This window comes from Polypterus senegalus, chromosome 11 (assembly GCF_016835505.1).
Source record: "Polypterus senegalus isolate Bchr_013 chromosome 11, ASM1683550v1, whole genome shotgun sequence".
Classification (NCBI taxonomy): Eukaryota; Metazoa; Chordata; class Cladistia; order Polypteriformes; family Polypteridae; genus Polypterus; species Polypterus senegalus.
Genome location: NC_053164.1, coordinates 69,177,309 through 69,201,579, shown reverse-complemented (window position 1 = coordinate 69,201,579; position 24,271 = coordinate 69,177,309). Strand labels below are relative to the sequence as shown.

The 24,271-nt window shown below is 39.3% G+C and overlaps 1 long non-coding RNA gene across 1 annotated transcript; it reads right to left on the bottom strand.

Moving 5' to 3' along the window:
- Positions 1-10,929: 10,929 nt before the first annotated feature.
- LOC120539146 lies at positions 10,930-20,499 on the bottom strand. Its single transcript, XR_005635559.1, has 3 exons — positions 20,364-20,499; positions 14,946-15,053; positions 10,930-11,373 (listed from the first exon to the last, which is right to left on the bottom strand). It is a non-coding gene; the product is annotated as an uncharacterized LOC120539146 (long non-coding RNA).
- Between the last annotated feature and the right edge of the window lie 3,772 nt (positions 20,500-24,271).

The window sequence follows — 24,271 nt, the reverse complement described above, 5'->3', positions numbered from 1 at the left end:
TGAAGAAACACACTGGTTTGTGCATCCCCTGTGGCTGGGTTAATACCTGTTCCTTTCTAACAGAAGTTGAAAATGTGACTGTAAGTGAAGCATTTAAAAATAAAGGGTGGTTTGCAAATTCAAGATCAGGTCCTTAAATTAATACTTGAAAAAGGTATTAAACTGATGAGTCATGACTGATCAATTGTATCACACCTTAAACACCTTAAAAGTTGATAAAAGTGAAACAAAATATTCACAAAGTAAATAAGAACCCCCTAACTTGCTCTCTCAAAAAGAATTTAAAAAGTGTGTCATTTCTGAATTTTTTTATTCCACTTTGTATCTCAAGACCATTAGCCTTAATGTGGATGCACAGAATGAAAAGATTTGAAAGTGGTGAAAAGATTTTTAAAAAAAATTCAGAAATCATATACTGTACATATTGTAAATGTAAGAATGGGCATCAAAGTTCTTCTTTCAAATGGAAAATAAATGATTGGTGAATCCTGGTCATGTGGATCCTAGTACAAATCACACCTCATGTGCTTATTTAGTGAGGAGTAGCAATGGAGAAGTTGATTACCTATAAAAAGTGCCATGAAAGATTCACAATCATAGAGCAGGTTATTAATTGTATTTCAGACATGGAACTTAACGTTTCAAAAGGAACTGCAATGACAGGTCACTTCTGAATACTTTCATTTGCTTGTCAAACTTCAGTGTACATACCTTCAAATTGGCCTATACATTAGCACAATATTGCACATAGTTGTTAAAATATGAAATGAAAAAATTACAAATCAGGAGTAAGTCATTAATTCAAGATCAGGCATTAGTGTCACTGTTTAAGGATACATTATCTGTAAATTATACATTATGTTTTTCAAGACCAAATCTAAACCATTGCAAAATTGTAATTTTCATAATGAAATACATGCCAATTTGTGAAAGGTTAAACAAAAGATTCACAAATTAATCAATGATTTTAATATGAAGATCAGGCATTGAAATTATGATTTTAACATGAATTAGAAAGATACAATATGTCTGTCCAGAACAAGTTTATTTCATGGCAAATCTTCAGTTGTGAAAAGTAAAACAAAAGATTCACAAACCTAATAAGACCTTTGAAACCATTGACTCCCTTCTATCTTATCCTTTCAAAACTAGAATTATATACAGTTTCTAAGCAATGTAATTGCCCTTTGAGCAGAGATGGGGTGCTGAACAGATGGGTGAGCAGGGATAACAAGAAAGTTTGTCTTTGCCAAGTTAAGCTGGAGATGTTGTTCCTTCATCTGGTTTGTAATATTAGTGAGACATGCACAGATTTTAGCTGATACAGTGCCGTTCTTTTGGAGGAAAAAACAGGTATAGCTGTGTGCCCTCTAGAGGACTGATAATCAAAACTGTGTTATTGGATGATACGGCCCAGTGAGGAGGTCTATGATACTCTTGGAACACCCCCATGCTTGCCTGCTGTACTCTTGATGTCTCTCCATGCCAGGAAGCAAGTTTGGGCCTGCCCAAAAGGTAGGTCGCAAACCACCTGAGGGGATTACCTGTGATGCCAAGATCAAAGAAGGTGGCAAAGAGGATCTGGTGGTTGAATGTGTCAAAGGAAGTGGAGCAATCTAGCGGGAGGAGGACAGATGACATGTTGGTAGCTCTAAGATGTTGTAATGTGTTGATAACAGTAAGTAGAGCCATCTCAGTGGAAAGGCCGTACTTGAATCCCGACTGATTAGCTTCAAGCGGTCTGTTCTGTAGAAGAGAGGAAGTAAGCTGGTTAGAGACAGCACTTCCCAATGTTGTAGAAAGAAATGAGAGAAGAGAAGCTGGTCTGCAGTTACTTATTTGAGATGAATTGAACGCTTCATGAGAAGGGAGCCTGCTCTGCCTCAGGGGACCACTTCCTGAATGAGCGTGTGGTTGTAGGTAGCTCCCTCACTCTTGGTTTGTAGTGAGGCTGAAGCAGAACCAGGTTATGATCTGCTTTCCCAAGCGCAGGCAGCGGGGTGGCACTGTATGCATCTTTAACGTTTGCATACAGTAGGTCAATAGTCCTATTTCCCCGGGTGTTACAATCCACTTACTGGGAGAAGGCAGGTAATGTTTTGTCCAGCGTTACATGGTTAAAGTCTCCAGCGATTAGCACAAGCGCCTCATTAGGGCATGTTTGAACAATACAGGAGAAGCGCCTGTGCTGAGTGAGGTGTTAACAATGTGTATAACTGCAGAAATGAGTGAGGGAGTGATAGCCTGGAGGAGATGTGAGGGAATAGGTTCAAATGAATGGGTAGTAGGACAACTAGAGAGGAGGTTAGAAATGTCAGTGGTGGAGAGAGAAATGAGAACAGATCTAGAGGGATATACATCATCTGTCCTATCCTATGTGCAGTTCTGTACTGATGCTGTCCTGCCCATGAAGACCTTTAGGGTGTTTCCAAATCAGAAACCGTGGCTAGACAGTATGGTGAGGTCCCTGCTTAAAGCCCAGGATGATGCATATAGGTTAGGCGACAGTCTGGCATACAGCAGAGCCTGAAAAGAACTAAAAAAGGAATAAACCTGGCAAAATACAGATACAAGCAGCGTATCAAGGAGTATTTTGATAACAACGACCCATGGAACATGTGGAGATGCTTAAAGACCATAACGGATTATAAGCACAGAGATCGGCAGGTCAGCTATGACCCTTGTCTCCCTGACACCTTGAAGAGTTTCTTTGCACGCTTTGATGCATCTAGCAGCAGGAAGACTGTACATATCCCTTGGCTGGAGGAGCAGCATCAGTCTCTAGTCCTGAAACTAAACCAAGTGAGGTCCACCCTGAGGAGGATCAACACCAACAAAGCTGCAGGACCGGACAGGGTGTCGGGTAAGACACTGAAAATATGTGCTGATCAATTGGCAGGAGTCTTTCTGGACATTTTCAACCTTTCTCTACAACTTGCAACAGTCACTGTATGCCTCAAACCCTCCACTATTGTGCCAGTGCCTAAAAAATCAGTGGTCACCTGCCTTAACAATTACCACCCTGTGGCTCTGACCCCAGTAATAATGAATTGCTTTGAGAAAATCCTCCTAAAGTACATCAAAGATGCCATCCCTGCTGGATTTGACAACCATTATTTTAAGCCCACGGAGGAACAGATCTGCAGAGGATGCCGTCTCAATAGTACTTCACACAGCCCTGACTCATCTGTAGTACCCTAACACTTACGTTAGGATGCTATTTGCCAATTTTAGTTCAGCGTTTAACACTGTAATCCCAGACAAGCTGGTACAAAAGCTTCATAATCTGGGTCTGTCCACATCGTTGTGTCTCTGGATCAGGGACTTTCTCACCAACAGGCCTCAGGTGGTTAGAATTGGAGATCATACATCAGCCACACTGGTTCTGAACACAGGCATGCCACAGGGTTGTGTGCTCAGCCCAGCACTCTTCATGTTATTTACACACGATTGCTCTGCCATCCACGCCACAAATATGGTTGTGAAGTTTGCGGATGATACGACCATGGTGGGTTTCATATCAGACAATGATGAGACTCACTACAGAGAGGAGATACAACACTTAGCACTACGGTGCTCAGCCAACAACCTCACCTTGAACATCAGCAAGACCAAAGAGTTAATTGTGGACTATAGGAGGTCCAGAAGAACAGAACATGCTCCTATATTCATACATGAGGAGGCTGTAATGTGTGTGGACAATATCAAGTTCTTGGGTAACCACATCACATTAGATCTGACCTGGTCTTTGAACACATCTCACCTGGTAAAGAAGGCCCAACAAAGACTCTTCTTCCTCAGGAAGATGAGACGTGTTGTATTCTTCTCTCAGCTGCTCACAAACTTCTACAGATGAGCTATAGAAAGCATTCTCTGTCACAGTATGACAGTATGGTACAGCAGCTGCACAGCACAGGACAGGACAGGAAGGACTTGGCACAGGGATCGTGGGAAGTCCTCTCCTAGACCTGGACTCTATATATTCTGGAAGGGTGCGGAAGAGGGAAGCTGCGTATCTCACCCATCTGGGAAATGGACTGTTTGTACCACTGCCTTCGGGAAAGCGGTACAGAAACATAAAAACATGTACCAGCAGACTGAAAGACAGCTTTTTCCCCAGAGCTGTGAAGTCCGTCTGCCCTTGCTGATACACACACACATCTACATCTACCCCTAACCTGCCTCCCTGTAGACATGCACATGCACTTTCCCTTGTAATCAAACACACACACTTGTATTCCTCCCCTGCAGACCCACGCACACAGATCACTGGTCTCTGCAGGCGTACTATCTCAGGAAAAGTCTGGACTTGATGATGTTTTATTACTGCTGTCTTTTATACTTATTATGTTTATTTTATTATTTATAGTGTATTGTGTATTTTAAGTATTCTGCCTTGAAGCCGAGTCCTTCCAACAAAAACATTTTGTTATATGTATGCATAATAACAATAAAGAATGCTGTTCTATTCTATTGTTGTAATGTGTTTAGGATGGAGCAGACTGGCCAAATGGGTTGTTTAGAATTAGCTCACAGCCACATTTTCCTGAACAAAGGTTGTGCAGTCATCGATATTCAATGATATTGGGATTGTGTTCATACCACAGTAAAGCATATGGCTTGCTGTGTGTTGTTTATGATTCTGCTATTATATTTATGCAAATTGAAGATTAACAGAGTACATTATGGACTGTATCCCTTGGTTGTATTATTAGTACTGATTTAAATTTAAACATACTTTGTAAAAACCAAGGGTTTAAAGTCTAAAGTATCCTATTGTAGTATAATGTATATATGTATTGTATACCACAGTATGTTCTGTTCTTTTGTGCATTTTATAAATGAATAACACAGTGCTTTTTATAGTCTTCATAATTTTGAACTCTCCAGGTCCTCCCAGCCCTTTCCTCATAGCTTGACTGAACTTCTCATTCACTGAAGATTTAGAAGACGCTTGTGGATCACCACTGAATCATATCCAGCTTTCTGCTGACATTTACTGTAGTTTACCAGGAATGACACTGACAGGTAGGAGTTGCTTCCATATTTTTTCCCTTCTACAATTTAGCCTATTAAGGAATGATTATGATTGAAACATAGCAAGACTAAAAGAAAACAGTAGTCAATATACTGATTAAGCAATATGGACAAGAACATTCAAAGCGTGAATTATAAATGCAGTAATGCCTTCTAATCATTAAATAACATTACTCTTATTTGTTTTAAGAATTTCTTTAAGTAAAAAAGAAAATTTGAAATCTATATTTTCTTTGTCAACATTTATTTATTTATTTTGCATTTTATTGCTTTATTAAAATCAAATAACACTCCTTACAAGCAAGTCAAGTTTAACAAAAACAAATCAACCCCCATCCATGAGAAAGAGAGCAAGGCCAGTAGAGTAAAACTTTAAACTGGAAAAATAAGTAAATAGATAAATTAATAAATTAATAAAAATAAATAGAATAAGAAAGAGGGATGAGAATCTGCTTCATCAATTTAAGTGCTTATTTTAAAATGTTATTGATTAGATCCTGCCAGGTTCTGAAAAAGTTTTGTACAGATCCTTTAAGTGCATATTTAATTTTTTCCCCATTTCAAATAGTACAGGACATCAGATATCCACTGACTTAGAATAGGAGAGTTAGGATTCCTCCAGCTGAGCAAAATAAGTCTATGTGCCAATAGTGTAGTAAAGGCAATTGCAGTTTGTTTGTCCTTCTCCACTTTAAGCCCATCTGGAAGTACACCAAACACAGCTGTTGATAGATTAGAAGGGACTGTGACACCGAGGCTGTCTGATAGGCATTTAAAGATTTTGGTCCAGAATGACGTTAATTTGGTGCAGACCCAAAACATGTGACCCAGTGAGGCTGGAAACTGATTGCAGCGTTCACAGGTTGGATCTTGCTCTGGAAACATTTTGGACAATTTTAAACAAGACAGATGTGTTTGAAGTATAATTTTGAGTTGAATAATTGAATGCTTTGCGCATATGGAGCTCGAGTGAATTCTCTGCATTGCTACTTTCTACTCCTTTTCTGAGATGTTGAGTGAGAGATCCTTTTCCCACTGTACTCTGGAATCTTTGAAAGGGAAGGGGTTTAAAATGTTTTTGTATATTACAGAAAAGCTCTCAAGACTGATCAATATTTTTTCCGGCATAGAGGTAGGTGGGAGGTGAGTAAAATTGGGCAGGTTCTGATTAAAAAAGTTTCTAATTTGAAGGTAGTGAAAGAAATGTGTTTCTGGAAAGTTAAATTTGAAGTGTAACTATTTTAGGATGACAAGATGTTCTCTATATACAGATCTTTAAGGGATATAATCCCAAATGTTTTCCAGACATTAAACATATGTTTGAGAGGGTGGAAAAAGGTAGTTCTTGTGCAGAGGTGCCACACATAAAAGCTTCACTATCTTAAAAAACTTCCTACATTGTTTCCATATTCTGAGTGAGTGAAGCACAATTGGGTTGTTAGTACATTGGCAATGACTTTTACTTATTGGGGTACAAAGCAAGGAATATAAAGAAGTATTGCAGGATTTTATTTCTATTGCGGACCAAGACTGTGTATGTTCATCTATTTGTGTTAATGCCCAGGTTTTTACAGCTTGTATATTTGCCACCCAGTAATAAAACAGGAAACTTAGGTAGAGCCATGCCACCTTCTGCCTTAGGTCTTTGTCGGGTCGCCCTTTGTTTACATGGATGTTTTGAATTCCAAATAAATGAGGTTATGGCTGAATCTAATTTCTTAAAAAATGATTTATTGATGTATATTGGAATGTTTTGAAACAGAAAAAGAAGCTTAGGAAGGATATTCATCCTAATCTGCGATGATAAAAGGGAAGGTATCCGATCTAATATTGTGTGCTTGAGAATTCACTGGAAAGAGTACACATTTATTCAAATTAATTCTGAGACTGGAAATCTTTTGAAATTCTGTTAGTGCTGTTAAGACTGCAGGCACAGTATTTTGTGGATTTGATATATACAGTACCATATCATCTGCATATAGAGAAATTTTCTGTTCAAGTCCTTCTCTAATAATCCTCTTTATCTCGTGAGCATTTCGACAGTGAACTGCCAGTGGCTTAATGGTGATTGAAGAAAAGCAGTGGCGACAAGGGGCATCCTTGTCTAGTACCACATTCTCATTTGAAGTAGTCTGAATTAATGTTGATAATACAAACTGAAGCTTCTTGACTGGTATACAGTAGTTTAATCCATGCACATATGTTTGGGCCAAACCAAAACCAATGTAGTTAAAAGGTAGCTCCATTTCAACATATCAAATTCTTTTCTACATTCAACTATAATAATATCTCTGAGGTGTTAGACTTTGTGGATGAATATATTATATTAAACAGGCGTTGAAGATTAGAAGCTGCCTTTAATAAATCCAGTTTGGTCTTGTGATATTTCAAAAGGAAGCACTTGCTTAATCCTTCTAGCTAGGACTTTGACGAGTATCTTGATACCATTATTCAGAAGTGAAATTGGTCTGTATGATGCACATTGTAATAAGTCCTTATTTTGCTAAGACAAGACGATAATTAATGCCTTGTGAACAGTTTGAGGTAGAATTTTATTGTCTCTAGCTTCTGTAAATGTTGCTAATTAAAGGGGAGCTAACTTAATTGAGATTTTTTACAAAATTAGTCATCGTAGTCAGGGTAGCCATCGGGGCCTGCTGCTTTCCTACTCTGAAATGAGTTTATAGCATCTAGTAATTCTGATAGTGCCAGAGGTTTATCCAATTCATCTGCACTGAGATTATCTACTTGTGGTATCTGTAATGCATCCAGAAATGCATTAGTTTGTGTCTTGTCTTCTTTAAACTTAGTAGAATATAAGGACTTATAGTAGTCTCTTAATGTGTGCATTATATTTTTATGGTCAATGATTTTGTCTCCGTTTGTGTTGGTGATTACTGGGATTACATTGCGAACTTCTTGCTTGTGGATTTGTTGAACGCAGATCTTATTAGCTTTCTCTACATGTTCATAATAATGATATCTTGATTTAAGTATGAGTTGTTCAGTTTCTTTAGTTGTTAAGAGGTTGAGCTCTGAATGCAGAACCTGTCTTCTCACTTGGACACCTGGCATGTTCTTGATCTATTCTAGTAATTTCACTGATTAGCTCTGATATCTTTTTGGTTTCCAATTTACTTCTATAGGAAAGATATGAGATAATCTCTCCTCTTAAGAAAGCCTTCAGGGTTTCCTAGAGTATTCCTGCAGAAACCTCTAAGGATGTATTTATCTCTAAAAAAAAAGATTTGCTTGGATATAAATTCTGTACAGTTCTCATCTGCTAAATAAAGTGGATTAAGACACCATCTGCAAGATGAGTATGTGGGGCATAGTGGTTTTAGCTCCATGATCAAAGAGATAACAAAAGTGTCATACTTACAAGATTTAATCGTAGGAAAGAAATTGTTACCTAAAAAGAAATAATCAATTCTTGAGTTGCAATGATGCACTGGTGAGTAGAAGGAATATCCTCTTGAGTTTGGGTTAAGAAATCTCCAGGGGTCTTATAAGTTGTGGTCAGTTACAAACTGTGTAATTGTCTTTACAGTGTTAGATGTCATCGCCCCGTGGCAGGAGACCTATCTAAGTCTGGATTTACGTAAAACACAATTAAAGTCCCCAGCCATTATAATTTATGAGTGTTCACATTGGGAATGGATGCAAATATGTTTTGGATGAAGTCCCTATCATCCACATTGGTGCATAAACATTTATCAAAGTCACTTTACAATTAAATAAATTACCTATGACAATCACATATCTCCCTTCAGGATCAGATACTACATCTGATACTACAAATGAGATGTTCTATGTATAGTATAAGAATTCCCACACCTGTAGTTTTCTTTGTCAAGCTGGAATAGCCAGGCCAGTGTTTGTGAAGCGAAACTGATCCTTGCTTAATAAGTGGGTCTCCTGTAAAAATACTATTTTAGAGTTTAGCCCTGATAGGTGAGAGAATTATTTCTTTCTCTTTAATTCATGATTCAGGCCTTTAACATTCCAGCTCACAAAGTTCACTGTCTGGTCTTGGAGACTTTGCTTCTGAACGTTTGTTGTCATTTTGTAGTCTTAGCTTAATCTAAGACAGCTTTGACCATAATTTGTAATTTTCCCAGAGGTTATTGCCATGAAACCTATTGTTATGTTGGCATTTATGATTATAAGGATTAAAAGAATATATTAGAGATAGCTTGCTCTCTTTCTCACCCCCTCCCCTTGTCCCCCAACCCCCCATTTTGCCTCCCCACTTGAGGCTGGACCACATTTCACAAAGTCCCAGTCCTCCGACATACCTAGAGACAGAGCACATCCAAAACAAAACAAGACCCCCAGCAGTGGCGTTTAAGGATTAAAATTGAGATAACTATTGACAATACAGTCCAAATACTATAAGCATAAAATATGATCTTAAACAGTCTTGAGATAGTAAACCCAGGGAATGGTGTTAAACAGTAGCCCTGGATAAGCATAGTAAGCCCTAAAGCAGTCTTATGATGTTACATCTTAAAAAAAAAAATTACACATACATACATATACACATATAATTGTAATTAAAGAATAAACAAAAAGTGTCTGAGAAGGGAAAAGGATATATAATTACGGTACCAGTATCACTGCAAGCGGATCAAACAGCTAAGATCTTCTGCCATGCCATGACAGGATGCGACTCACGATCATATTTCAAAAAAGTGTTGGGATCAGTTTTCTTAGCACTTTTCTGCTTCCTCCATAAAAGTAAAAAGGTAGAGCTTGCCTTGAATGTCTACTTTCAGTTTGGCTCGATAAAAGAGGCTGTATCTGATCTCGACTTTCTGTAATCACTGTTTAATGTTGTAAAAGCAGCTCATTTAGCAGTAGTTGTGGGTGAGAAATTAGGAAAATACAAATGTGGTTCTTTCTGAGAAGTAACATTATATGTAATTTAGATTGTAACTTTTAAGTGTTTTAGGTTTAGAGGTATTTGATCCCGTATGCGGTAAGCTTCTGTTATCTCGGTGTCTGATTTGAAGTCCTCTCCAATTATTTTAGAGACTAGTTCAGCTACGAAAGTCACCGAGTTTGGACTTTCACGATTCTCAGGGAGACCTTCGACTCTAATATTATTCCTTCTGCATCCACCTTCCAGTGCAGCTAGTCTGTCTCCAAGCACTTTGCATTCAGAATTTGCAGCCTTTGCTTTTCCATCAGCAGTAGATGCCAGTTGTTCAGCTAATATGAGTCGTGAACATTTGCTTAACGTCTTCCAACTGAGTGCCAAATTCTTTAAGTTTACTCTCAAAGTTAGACACATTTTCCTGAATTTGTTCCTCAATTTTTCTAGCATTCCTTTAAAGGCTGCCACATAGCAATTATTTACACGTTTTCCTGGTCTCTTATATCCTGCAGCAAGTTTTAATTTGTCATGTGTATGTCCTTTATTTCTTTCCTTATATCATTTATATCACTTTTCCTTAAATCATTTCTTTCTTTATATCTTTCTTGAGGTCCTTTATGTCATGAGTGGTGGCAGTGGCCATTGCAGTGATCATTATCTTCAGTTCAGACAGATCGCGTCAGTATTCGTGCTCCGTAGATGAAGAGGCAAACCAAGTTAAAGTCAATGTTCCTGGCTTGCGAGGAGTAGATGACAATGCAGAAGGCAAGGGCACTTTCAGTTTCAATTAATCTTCTGGAATTGACGAGCTATCATGACCTGACTCACTAGCACATTCACTCCCACTTTTACTCTTGACGGGAGACGATGCAGCAGTTTCAGGTCCCAGGAAATTTGTGCTTACACCCGTCTGTTCCAGGTCAGTCTCTGAAATGCTGTACTTTGAACTTGAACTTGATGCCTGTCTAGGCTTGGATGAAGCTTTTGCTTTCTTGTCTGTTTTTTTCTGAGCCCTTTTTCTGCATTATATATGTTTGCATACATTGTAAATGAACCCCCTCGGGTTGAGTAAATACAGGATACCTCGGCATTATAAAAAATAAGAAACAAAATAACACGGCCACTAACTTCAGACGTCCATCTCCCATAACGGACAAGACCAACGATTTAATAACATTAAATAAATGAAATAAATTGTCAATGCATGAATACACTCGACAGAGTATATCACTCAGGTAGGTGGGAATTCTTCAGGAAGAACTGGAATATGTAGCTGGGGACAGAGAAGTCAGGGCTGATCTGCTTTGCCTGCTGCTAACTCAACTCTCACCAGAAAAAGCAGTAGTAGAAAATGAGAAAAATTAGATGATTAATTCTTGGGAACTTCATTCTTCTTCTGTATTCATTTACTTATATAGTATCATTTAAAGGCTGGACACATTGTTCATTTTCTTCTGCTGAAACAAAATAATGCTAAATAAAGTAAAGACTTTTTTCATATACAGAAGAATATCTAGTCCTTTAGAATATAAACATATACTGGATTATTAAGTAATAATTTTTACCAACTATATCTTAAAATTATATTTTATTGCCTCATTATGGACTCATTTTAGATATACTATACTGCTGGCACACTGAATAAGCTGTTATTCAATAAAGTACATGATACAGCATTCATATAGGAAACAATTGTATTCACAAACAATGAATATTTTCAGATATTACATTCTTTTCTTAGAATAATTGTATTTGGCTTCCTGTTAGTTGCTTTTAAATTATCTAAAAAAGTCTTGAATACAATTCATTACAATTTATTTAAACAGTAAAACAGTATTATGGCTCCAAGATTTTCAAAACCCTTGTGGTAATTCTGAGTTTGCCTCAGTAAAAACACCTACAACACAGAAAGTGGAGTTTAAATTATGTACCATGTCAGTGCAGCACTGAGCTAAACAGAGCCTAAGGCATAGCTATCATTACAGTAATGGAACAAGCCATGGATTACAAATGACATCAAGGGCCTTTTGAACCAGAAGAAAAGGGCTTTTAAAGGTGGTGATCAGCATAAGCTCAATCGTGTGCAGAAGGAACTCCAAGGCCAGGGCGAAGGAGCAGTACAGGAGAAAGCTGTAGGATAAGTTGCAGAATAACAGCATGAAGGAAGTGTGGGAGGGATGAAGATCATCACTGGATGCAGCTCAAGCAGGGTGCCAACATTGAGAGAGACGTGGAGAGAGCAAACCAGATGAACAATTTCTTCAACAGGTTTGACCACCCAAAACCCACTCTCACCTTGGAGTACTGCACCCTCCACCCATCCTTCTGCTGATACCAGCATAGGAGAGAGTTTCCCCCAACCCACAATTACAGCAGCCCAGGTAAGCAGAGAGCTGAGGAGACTTTGTGCCAGCAAAGCAGCGGGTCCAGATGGAGTATCGCTGAAGGCCTGTGCGTTCAGCTGGGGAGTCCTCTACAGCGCATCTTCAACCTGAGCCTGGAACAGGGAGAGACCCGAGGCTTTGGAAAACATGTTGCATCACCCCAGTCCCAAAGGTATCACGTCCTAGTGAGCTGAATGACTTCCAGGTTGTTGCTCTGACGTCACATGTGAAGAAGACCATGGAGCGGCTGCTGCTTCACCACCTGAGGCCACAGGTCTGCCACACCCTCTGCAGTTCACATACCAGGAGAAGGTGGGAGCGGAGGATGCCATCATCTATATGCTACACCGATCCCTCTCTCACTTGGACAGAGGCAGTGGTGCTGTAAGAATTATGTTTCTGGACTGCTGTAGCGCCTTCAACACCATACAACCTCTGCTCCTTAGAGACAAGCTGACTGAGATGGGAGTAGACTCACACCTGGTGGCATGGATTGTGGACTATCTTAAAGACAGACCTCAGTATGTGTGTCTTGGGAAGTGCAAATCTGACATTGTGGTCAGCAACACAGGAGCTGCAGAGGACTGTACTTTCTCCAGTCCTGTTCAATCTATATACATCAGACTTCCAATACAACTCAGAGTTCTGCCACGTGCAAAATTCGCTGACGACACTGCTATCATGGGCTGCATCAGGAGTGGGCAGGAGGAGGAGTACAGGAAGCTAATCAAGGACTTTGCTAAATGGTACGACTCAAACCATCTACAACTGAACACCAGCAAAACCATGGAGCTGGTGGTGGATTTTAGGAGGCCCAGGCCCCTCATGGACCCGTGATCATCAGAGGTGATTGTGTGAAGAGGGTGCTGACCTATCAATACCTGAGAGTGCAGCTGAATGATAAACTGGACTAGACTGCCAATACTGATGCTCTGTGCAAGAGAGGACAGAGTCGACTATACTTCCTTAGAAGGCTGGCGTCCTTCAACATCTGCAATAAGATGCTACAGATGTTCTATCAGATGGTTGTGGCGAGTGCCCTTTTCTATGTGGTGGTGTACTGGGAGGCAGCATAAAGAAGAGGGACGCCTCATGCCTGGACAAACTGGTGAGGAAGGCAGGCTCTATTGTAGGCATGGAGCTGGACAGTTTGACATCTGTGGCGGAGCGACGGGCGCTTAGCAGGCTCCTGTCAATCATGGAGAATCCACTGCATCCACTGAACAGGATCATCTCCAGACAGAGGAGCAGCTTCAGCAACAGAATGCTGTCACTGTCCTTCTCCACTGACAGACCGAGAAGATTGTTCCTCCCCACACTATGCGACTCTTCAATCCCACAAGGGGGGGTAAACGTTAACACTATACAAAGTTATTGTCTGTCTGTTAAACCTTCATTTTTATCACTCTTTAATTTAATATTGTTCTTTTCAGTATGCTGCTGCTGGAGTATGTGAATTTCCCTTGGGATTAATAAAGTATCTATCTATCTATCTATCTATCTATCTATCTATCTATCTATCTATCTATCTATCTATCTATCTATCTATCTATCTATCTATCTATCTATTGTGATGGACGGTTGGGTCCCATGCCCGGTCAGGAGGCCCCTGCTGCATATGTTCCGGGGGAGCAAACATGGACAGCTTAATACCTCTCCTGGGATGCTTGGTGGCAGCCTCCCTGACTTCCTAGGATCCTGCCTGGTTCCATGGGAGATGGAGTCTTCCACAGCCTGGTTGGGAGCTGGGATGGCCGCTAGGGGGAGCTGCATGGAATCAACAGCCCGGCTGGATGAGTCTTCAGCCCCATGGGCTATAAAGGGGCCAGCCACCACCACTCATCAGCCAGAGTCAGGAGGAGGAGGAGGAGTGGTGGTAAAGGAGAAGAGTGTTTTTGTGTTGTACTAGTGCTTTGGGACTGTGTTGGGCTGTGTGACATGGGGAAGACATGTCCCATGCCTGAAGAGAATTAATAAAGCCCCTGTTTATTTTGTACGTGCCTCTCTGTCAGTCTGTGCCGGGTCGGGCGCTATAAAGCATCCTTATTACACTATCTATCTATCTATCTATCTATCTATCTATCTATCTATCTATCTATCTATCTATCTATCTATCTATCTATCTATCTATCTAAGTACATCAATGACAGAGAGTCTTTGGTGTTTCAAGCACATTGTTTAAGATGGACAAATGCACCCAGTGTGCATGAAAAGAAGATAAGTTGAGTTGAGTAGCAAATTGTCCCAGATTTCTTGGTGTATGTTTATTCTTTCTGCAGGCATTCCCCAAGTTCCCTAACATTATAGGTGTGTTAGGGTTCAGTGTTTTGCCATTTACTTTGTAAAACAATAAATAAAACTCTCTGTCTAACTGCTTATCCTGTGTGATGTCCCTGTGCTTATTACACTATAAATTAGACACGCAGCGAGCAAAAAAAAAAAAATCATAATAATTAATGCAATTTGCTTAGAAGCATCTGTGCAATGTAAGAATTTAAATTCTAGTCAAGTATTTACCCGTAATGCATTAAATTACTTTGTTATAGAGAAATATAATTAGATTACTGTAATGCATTACTTTGTACTGATTATACAGTATATTCATGCTTCTGCAAAAGCATGTCCTTTATTTGAAATATACATACCATTGTGACTCTCAGAAATGCTAGTGTTATCTGTTGCAAAATGGCCAAACAGATTCATATATCGACTCCATGGTCTGAATCCTCCAAGTTGTATTCTTCTTGGCTCCCCTTCAAGCAAGAAAAAACATATTCATGCAAAAAGTACAGTAAATAATATAAAAAAATAATACAATTAATTATTTTTTATATTTTACCTAAATATAAATGCTGTCCTGAAAAGTGACCTGCCATTAGTGGAGTCAAGTAGTTTATTTAAATATTATTTTATATATATTTCATATATTAGTAGCAGGAGTACCCAGAGTTGCCCGGGAATCTTTAACCGGTGAATTTTCCAAATGAAAGAAACAGAACATAGAAATAGAACAAACAGTTTTCTGATTCACATTTTATTAAAAGTTCCTCCACTCTGCATTCTGTCTGCTATGGCATTTCAGACGCCCTTGAAATAAACTTTCTTCTGACATTGGAAGTGGACCTTCCAATTCTATGTCTTTTTTTCAGTGGCATGGGTATATTAGCAAAAAGCAGGACAATTATAATGTGTTACATGGTATTACGTACAGAATAACCACCACAGTGAGATGAATTTACGTTATTTACAGAAAGCGAACAAATAGCACCAGTCAGTCAGAAAGAGCAACACTGAAATCGTACTGTGAGTGGGAAAGTGTGCAAATAGCACTGCAAATACGGAAAGCCAGTGAGAAAGAGTAGCACTGAAACCGTACTGGGAAAAATGGCAGGGAGGGGTGCTTTGTTTGTAAGGAGCATCTGTGTTGAACCGTGCTGCTATCTAACGGACGTTGGCGATGGTAACTACAGAGAGAAGTGACATACAACCGCTGCTGTGTGTGGGGAAAATGGTGGGGGATGGATGCTGTCTTTTTAACGTGAGTTTCTTTTCAAACATACTTCCATATAACGGACGTTAGCTAATGAAATACAGCACTATTAGTGTGTGTGGGAGTGTGACCGTTGGAAACGCGTGTGTGTATCAGCTGGTCACGCGCACTGGGTCGTTCACGGTTTAAATCCGTACGGCAATTCCCCTTCACCCGATCAAAGCAGTCGGCCTTCTCATACTTGGACACTTGAGCCATCTGTTGGCAACTTAAAAGAAACATGGGTAAAGAGCGATGCACAGGGAACAAATGTGCCGCTAAATGGCGCCGGCATGAATGTCTGTTGCAACGCGCAGCCATCTTGTCGATGATAAGTACGGGGACGTGTGCCGAACGTTGTGTCAGTGAAAAGGTGCCCTGCGCTTCACCACGAACATTTTTCCCAACCAAACATACCTCATGACCTCCTCCTGGTCACAAAGGAGCCCAATCCCCAGTCTGGTGTCGATCAGACGCCCGGTGCAGATTTGTATGGTGGACAAACAAACATACATACATACACACATACATACATACATCAACTCTGCTTTATATATTAGATTGAGGGGGGATATGGGGTTCTATCTCTCTGACATTCTGGGGAGCACAGTATGATTCACCCAGTCCATCCTTCTCTCCTGGCGCTCCTGCTTAATGCCCTCCTAGGACACATGCAGGGCATGCCAATCCCTAGTAGCCCCCTATGTGGTTACACTGGCCTAACTGGGAACCTTCCTGCTGACAGTGTGATCCTCTCTCTTTATTTCTCTTTCTCCTGAAGGTTTTCTACAAGGCTTACCCTTCTGCCATCCTGATTGAACTTACAGTATGTGTATTCTGGTACACCCTTGCACATACAATTTTTCCGTTGACCTTGAAATATATTTTGTTCATTCCTGGCAATTTATTTGCTTTAAGGGTATTGAATATGCACTGTACTATACCTTGCTCTAAATACTTTTCAAAGTTTTTCAAGATTTACTCCATAATTCATTAAATATGACTGATTCTTTACCAGCAAACAGCAAAGTGTGTCCAAGCTGCAACATGAACTGAACACAAATCAGTCCTGGATGGGTCACAAGTCCATTTACTTATTAGAGGGTTAAAGCACCAAACATGAATACTTTAAGGATGTGGTAAAAAATGGAATTCCTGGAGAAAAGGCATTTCTGACAAAGAAAATATACAAAAATCAATTTTTTTACTGCTGCTTTGTTAAGCATGTGGACAGGGGGAGTAAATTATGTGGACGGGTTAGATTAAGAGTGGGACACAATCTTTAACAAGTGATTTCTGTCTTCTTTTTCGGAAAGGAGGAAAAATCACCTAAAAACTTGTCATGTTATGTTCACTCCCACTGATGACTCCACCTTTACTAGGCAATGGAATATAAAAGAAGAACTAGACAGAAAGTCAGTGTTAGTTGACTAAACTATGTGCCAAGTAATGCATGAGTGCTTTATCCCTGTACTTAAAAAGGATTTTAACAGCTGGGACCCCAACTCTTGTTCACATCTATCTCAATTTATTCTTACAACTGGAAGAACTTTTCTAATTGAGCTGATTCATTTCTAGCAATATTTTCTACTGCTGCCTTTCAGCGTATCCAGTTGTCTTTTTAAACTCTGTTAAATGCTGCACATGTCATTCTGAATTTACAACAAGCTGATGAAATCCATAGTAAAGCTAACAGTTTGAAAATGTAGTTAGTCCAAAGTGTTACAGAATAAAGTGTGCCTTCAAGGGGTGCCTATGTGTTAGCAGACAGGGAGCAGCTCTGATGATGAGGGAGACACTCATTTCACAGTCTGTAAACAAGAAATAAGATAGAGTCCTTTTTTAGTGTGTTCAGTGAGAGTTGAAAAAGTCCAGTAAGTATTCAGACTGAGGGAGAAAGGAAGCTTTTAAGAGGAACCCACAAAGAGAGAAGATACTGGAGAAAAGGGGGAAGAGTCATGAACAGAAATGGAGTTATGGACAACTTTTAAGCTAAACCTTGGCAGAATGTTAGAGTATACCGAGGTGTGGCAGAAAAGTAATGAGACTGACTTTTTATTTACCAAAGTTTTTATTTTTTTCAAACATCAATGTTATCCCCTTCAAAGTAGTTCCCTTGGGCAGCTACACACCGATGGAGACGTTGTTCCCACTGTTGGTAGCAGCGCTGGAAGTCTTCAACCGGTATGGTCTTCAGCATGTCCGTTACACTCTTTTGGATGTTTTCTAAAGTCCTGAAATGACGTCCTTTGAGGACATTTTTCAGTTTTAGGAAAAAGGAAAAAGTCACACGGACTGAGGTCAGGTGAATAAGGGGGCTGGGGAACCACAGGAATGCCTTTTGAGGTCAAAAATTCTGTTATGGAGAGGGCAGTTTTTCGGCACCATTTTGGTATAGACCTTTCGCATGTGCAAATGTTCAGTCAAAATTTGATGAACGGTAAATCTGTTCAAATTTAATTGTTCACTCAACATTCTTAATGTTTAAAGACGGTCTGATCTCACAAGAGTGTTCACACGTTCAATGTTTTCATTGGTTTTCGAAGTTGAAGTCCTCCCTGAACGGTGTTCATCTTCAACGTGTTTTCTGCCTTCCAAAAATGATTTGTGCCAGCGAAAAATTTGAGCTCGGGAAAAGAATGTTCCCCATAGGCCTGTTTTAACTTTTCAAAAGTCACACTTGCCGTTTAATGGCACAACGTTGCTCCAAATTCCGCAGTTCCCTTTTGCGTGACGCACAACCAAAAACACAACTTCGCTAATAGCAGGCACAAAAATCAACGTAGTTAACGGAAGGAATTGAAACTCGCACTGAGCTATGGGAGGGACTGATATACGTGCTCTATCAAGGAAAACAGCGCAGCGTTGCCAGATCACTTGCAGTGTTGCCAGTCTCATTACTTTTCTGCCACACCTCGTACATCATGATGTGTGGAGTACAAGTCCAAGGAGGTTATGCTCAACCTTTATAATGCACTGGTGTGGCCTCATCTTGAGTACTGTGTGTAGTTTTGGTCTCAAGGCTACAAAAATGACACAGCAGCACTAGAAAAGGTCCAGAGAAGAGCAACTAGGGTGATTCCAGGGCTATCAGGGGTTGACTTATGAGGAAAGATTAAAACAGCTGACCCTATATAGTTTAAGCAAAAGAAGATTAAGAAGTGCTATGATTGAAGGGTTTAAAATGATGAAGGGAATTAGAACATTGGATTGAGATTGTTACTTTAAAATAAGTTCAAAATGAACAAGGGGACACGGTAGGAAACTTGTTAAAAGTAAATTTTCCATAAACATTAGTATGTTTCTCTTCACATTGAGAACCATATACACGTGGAATAAGTTATCAAATAGTGTGGCAGACAGTAGGACTTTAGGGACTTTTAAAACTAAACCTGAGGTTATTTTGGGACAATTAAGTGGATAGGACTGGGTAGCTTTTTTGGCAGTATGCTGGAAATGTTGTTAAATAGCAGAGGCATAGATTCCCAATACCTGGAATTTACAACAGTCCGTCTAAGAGAGAAACACTTTCTAAACAGAATTTTGAATGCCCTACATATTATAATATTTCTGTTTCAGTGTGCTATTTCCTTTGTTCAAGGTGCCCTTATACAGTATATGGGAAGGTGACACTCTACATCTAGAATAATGCAAAAGCAGCAAAATGTACTGTTTATTGTGTATTTAAAAAGAAAAAAAACTCAAGGGAATGATACACAAAAAGAAAACATAGCAAAAAGGTAACAGAATAACACCAAACCCTGAAGCCTGACTGTTGTGCCTGACTAAATGGGGATTAAATTCCTGTCTTACAAACTTCTTCTCAAATGTGCCACAAAGCATTTCCTTTCTCACCCCGCCCTCTCCAACTCTAGACTTGGAAATCAGCCAAATCACTGGAGCAAATGAGACAGACCATGAAGAACTGGGTGAATACCATGATAACTGGCATGTTGGGTGGAAGTGCATTCTCCTTACAAGACTCTGCAATATAGAGTATTGATTTTTATCTAGTTTATTGGGCTTGAGTGCAGGGAAACCTTTCAACTGCAAAAGGAAGTTAAATGGACGGCACTAGGGTATTTACGAGGTTTATTGCCCCCCAGGTGTGTCCCTCCCACAACAGCATGTTTTTTCATATCTATACTGACAGTGTTTGTTCTCCTGTTTCTCTCCCTCTCAAGGATTTTCCAAGCCCTTTCCTTATCTTATGCCACATTTTTCCCCTGATAACCCCTTCTTCACCAGAAGATACAGCAAGATACATAAAAAGAAAGAGAATCAAACAGTAGTGAAATACATGTGATTATGATTTTTATTGATGCAGAATACTAATATGGTTGCTATTTTACTTTATGACTTTATGTGGAATTTTGCCGTGTGCATGAAAGGCTCACAAAATGGCCTGCTTATTAGAATAGTGTAGTATTGCTTTTATTGTTCTGTATAGTCAAGCACCATTCCTAAGCTTACCTTTTAACGTACAAGAAAATAAACTTGTTTAATTACATAATTACATTAGTGCTTTACATACCTATGTTTTTCCTCTTCCATATGCAAAATCCAGTGATCAGAGCAGCTATTAGAATCATTGTAATGATGACGCCAATGATAACTGCAATAGCATTTTTGGTTTCTAAATCAAAAAAATAAATAAATTGTTAATTTGCAACATATGTGATAACATCATTGGAATAATAACACTAAAATATCCTTTCACTGTACACAATTTTTAAATAACAGTCAAATTCAGATCATACATTAATGATTAGTATACTTATAATCCATCCATCCATTATCCAACCCGCTATGTCCTAACAACATTTGAAATTGTGGAGAGCATGGGTTCTTCTGGGGATGCCTCGGGTGTAACTTATCGTATAAGTTGCCCTTTTGAACCTACCAAGTTACAAGTTGTCCATTATAATAGTCTGAAGAGATATACTTCTCCAATCCCAACTGCCTCTCCAACTATGCCACTCATTCCAAGACCTCCTCATGGAAAGTTACCTAAACTGACTGCACTATCTGGCTCGCACCCCTTTGTACCAGCTACTCAGAGGCAACAGGAAGTTGGGTAAAGAGAACTTGACTCAGTTTGGACACGACACAAACACTAATCCTGCTGTTCAGCTGGAATCTGGGACAAATCAGGAAGCACTTTCTGCTGTTGAAGATGTTCCACATGAGCCAACTCAGCGACTTTGTCACCCTACCATCCTATCAAAACATTTTAAAGACTTTGCAATGGGTCAAAATATTTCATTGTTAACTTCCAGCAATCCATCCATTATCCAGCCCGCTACATCCTAACTACAGGGTCACGGGGGTCTGCTGGAGCCAATCCCAGCCAACACAGGGTGCAAGGCAGGAAATAAACCCCGGGCAGGGCGCCAGCCCACCGCAGGGCACACACACACACACAGCAAGCACACACTTGGGACAATTTAGGATGCAAAATGCACCTAATTTGCATGTCTTTGGACTGTGGAGGAAACTGGAGCACCTGGAGGAAACCCACGCAGACAAGGGAAGAACCCGGGAAGTGAACCCAGGTCTCCTAACTGTGAGGCAGCAGTGGTACCACTGCGCCACCCTATAATGCTTTACGGTTTTCCTCTACTCTTTTCAATGATAGGTAAACAATATATTAATAGTCTTGGAGCTTTGTTTAGTTTCTATTTTAATATAAAAGATTAAGTAATATTTGTTGCTTCTAGCATTGACTTTGATAATCCCAGGAAAAATAACAAATGTTTGTTTTTTTATTTTGTATTCAGTTTGATATTCCTCTCGTTTTTCAGTCATTCAACAAGACATTGCTTTTAAGGTATGTTACAGTACTTAAAGTACTTACTTTAATGCAATGATGTTTTTACTGTATCAGCGGGAACAAACGTAATAATTGATATTCTTGTTATTTACAATTCAGTATCAATTCGCATGTTCCAAAAATCAATGTTTTTTTTTTTAACTTTCTGGATCTGTTTTCTCTTTTCTAAAAAATGCTATGTTGAAATGAAACCGATATGCATGCTCACACTCACAGTTATGGAAAAGACAGTATCAAGAGTTTGTGTGCACTGAAATTATTTCGATGTTGTGATGTGATTTTATTTATTCTTTTGGATGTGGGCTGATTAACATTTGGACAAGAGTTTGTGTACTGTATATTCATTAAATCATTTCATAAAAACACCCACATGAATATACACTTACTAATGCAAAGCACTGTAAGGACCACCAAGATGACTGAAGTGAAGCATGCATAGCAAATCAAACAGCACTGAGTCCAACACACCTCGGTCACTTCCTGTTGTTGAGGGCCACAGAAAACACCTCCAAAATAACAATCACAGCCAAAAAAATAACACAAAGCTACCTCATGTACAGTATATTCTTCTTCAAGGACCTGCGGCCTTAACAAAAGTGGCACTTGGCACTCTGTGTCTCATGTCAGTCAGCCAATCTCTCCTTCTCTTTCTCCTCTAACTAGGTCATTTGCAATTGAGTTGGCTCTTTCTGCTGGCTCTCCCGAAAGAAAAGTGAGCCGGCTCACATGGCTGATAATAAAAACAGAGACATTAGGCTAACAAAGTTTTCATTTGTATTTATAATTGAGAATCATGGCCTCAAGAATCCAAATCAAATTGAACCCCTTGATTCCCAAATTTTCCTGCCCCTAGTTTATCTCCTACATATACATATACATTTTTTGCTTTTTTGTTTCTCAGCAAAAAAAGAAACGTCCCTTTTTCAGGACTGTGTATTTCAGTAATAATGTTTTAAAAATCCAAATAACTTTACAGATCTTCATTGTAAAGGGTTTAAACAATGTTTTCCATGCATGTTCAATTAACCATAATCAATTAATTAACATGCACCTGTGGAATGGTCGTTAAGACCTTAACAGCTTACAGAAAGTAGGCATTTAAGGTCACAGTTCTAAAAACGCAGGACACTAAAGAGACTTGTCTACCGACTGTGAGAAACACCCAAAGAAAGATGCCCAGGGTCCCTGCTCATCTGCGTGAACGTGCATTAGGCATGCTGCAGGGAGGCATGAGGACTGCTGATGTGGCTAGGGCAATAAATTGCCATGTCCGCACTGTGAGACGCCTAAGACAGTGCTACAGGGAGACAGGAAGGACAGCTGATCATCCTCGCAGTGGAAGAGCCCGGATCTCAATCCCATTGAGCACGTCTGGGACCTGTTGGATCGCTGGGTGAGGGCTAGGCCATTCCCCCAGAAATGTCCAGGAACTTGCAGGTGCCTTGGTGGAAGAGTGGGGTAACATCTCACAGCAAGAACTGACAAATCTGGTCCAGTCCATGAGGAGGAGATGCACTGCAGTACTTCAAGCAGCTGGTGGCCACACCAGATACTGACTGGTACTTTTGATTTTGAGCCTCCCTTCATTCAGGGACACATTGTTAAAACATTTTTAGTTTATGTCTTATGGTGTTGACTCTTTTACTGTTCATACAAATATTTACACATTAAAGTTTACTGAAAGTAAAAACAGTTGAAAGTCAGAGGACGTTTCTTTTTTTGCTGAGTATATATTTTCTATGTACCATGTGTCACATAAGATTGAATTTATTATTGCTTGGTTCTATTATAATGTGAATAATTTTATTTAAAGAAAAAGTACTAGGGCAGCAAGTTTAGGATATGACCCATTTTGAAATGTAAAGTTGTTTTGCCTGCAAGCCAAATATAATGATTTATCAAACACAAGGCCAAGGTGTCCATTTTGATGTATAAATAAATACGATGTATTATTATTATTATTATTATAAATAAATACGATGTATTATTATTATTATTATTGTTGTTGTTGTTTCACAGCAAAACTATGTGTCTATGTTTAGTCACTGTTGTTATGAATGATATACTGTGCTGTATTTTAATTACTAATAGAAGACAAAAAACAACAATACCAGAACCCAAAAGTTTAGAGTCTCTTATGACCAGTATTTTTATGTTTTTTTTGGCCATTATGAAATAATACAGTCTCAATGTTCATTCAGTACACTGTTTTGATTTTAGTTTTACATACTATTGATGCTCATTCATTCATTCATTTTTCTAACCTAATTGTTCCATTACAGATTTTTCAAAGTCTAGAGCTTATCCGGGCACAAGGCAGAAATCAATTCTGGATTGGGTACCAGTCCAACTCGAAGGACACATGCACAAACTAACTCATGCAAAGTCAATAAAGTAATCTTCTTATCTTTGAGAAGAGAGAGGAATCCAAATAAAACTTGCACATACTAATGAAGACATCCATCCACTATATGAATAAGACCAAAACTCGGATATGAACATAGCACTCTCTGCATGTGTGACATTAGTGGTATCTGCTACACCACTGCATCTTGTAGGGGAAAGTTTATGAGCCCACTGTGCCCAAGATGGAGAGAATAAGATAATGT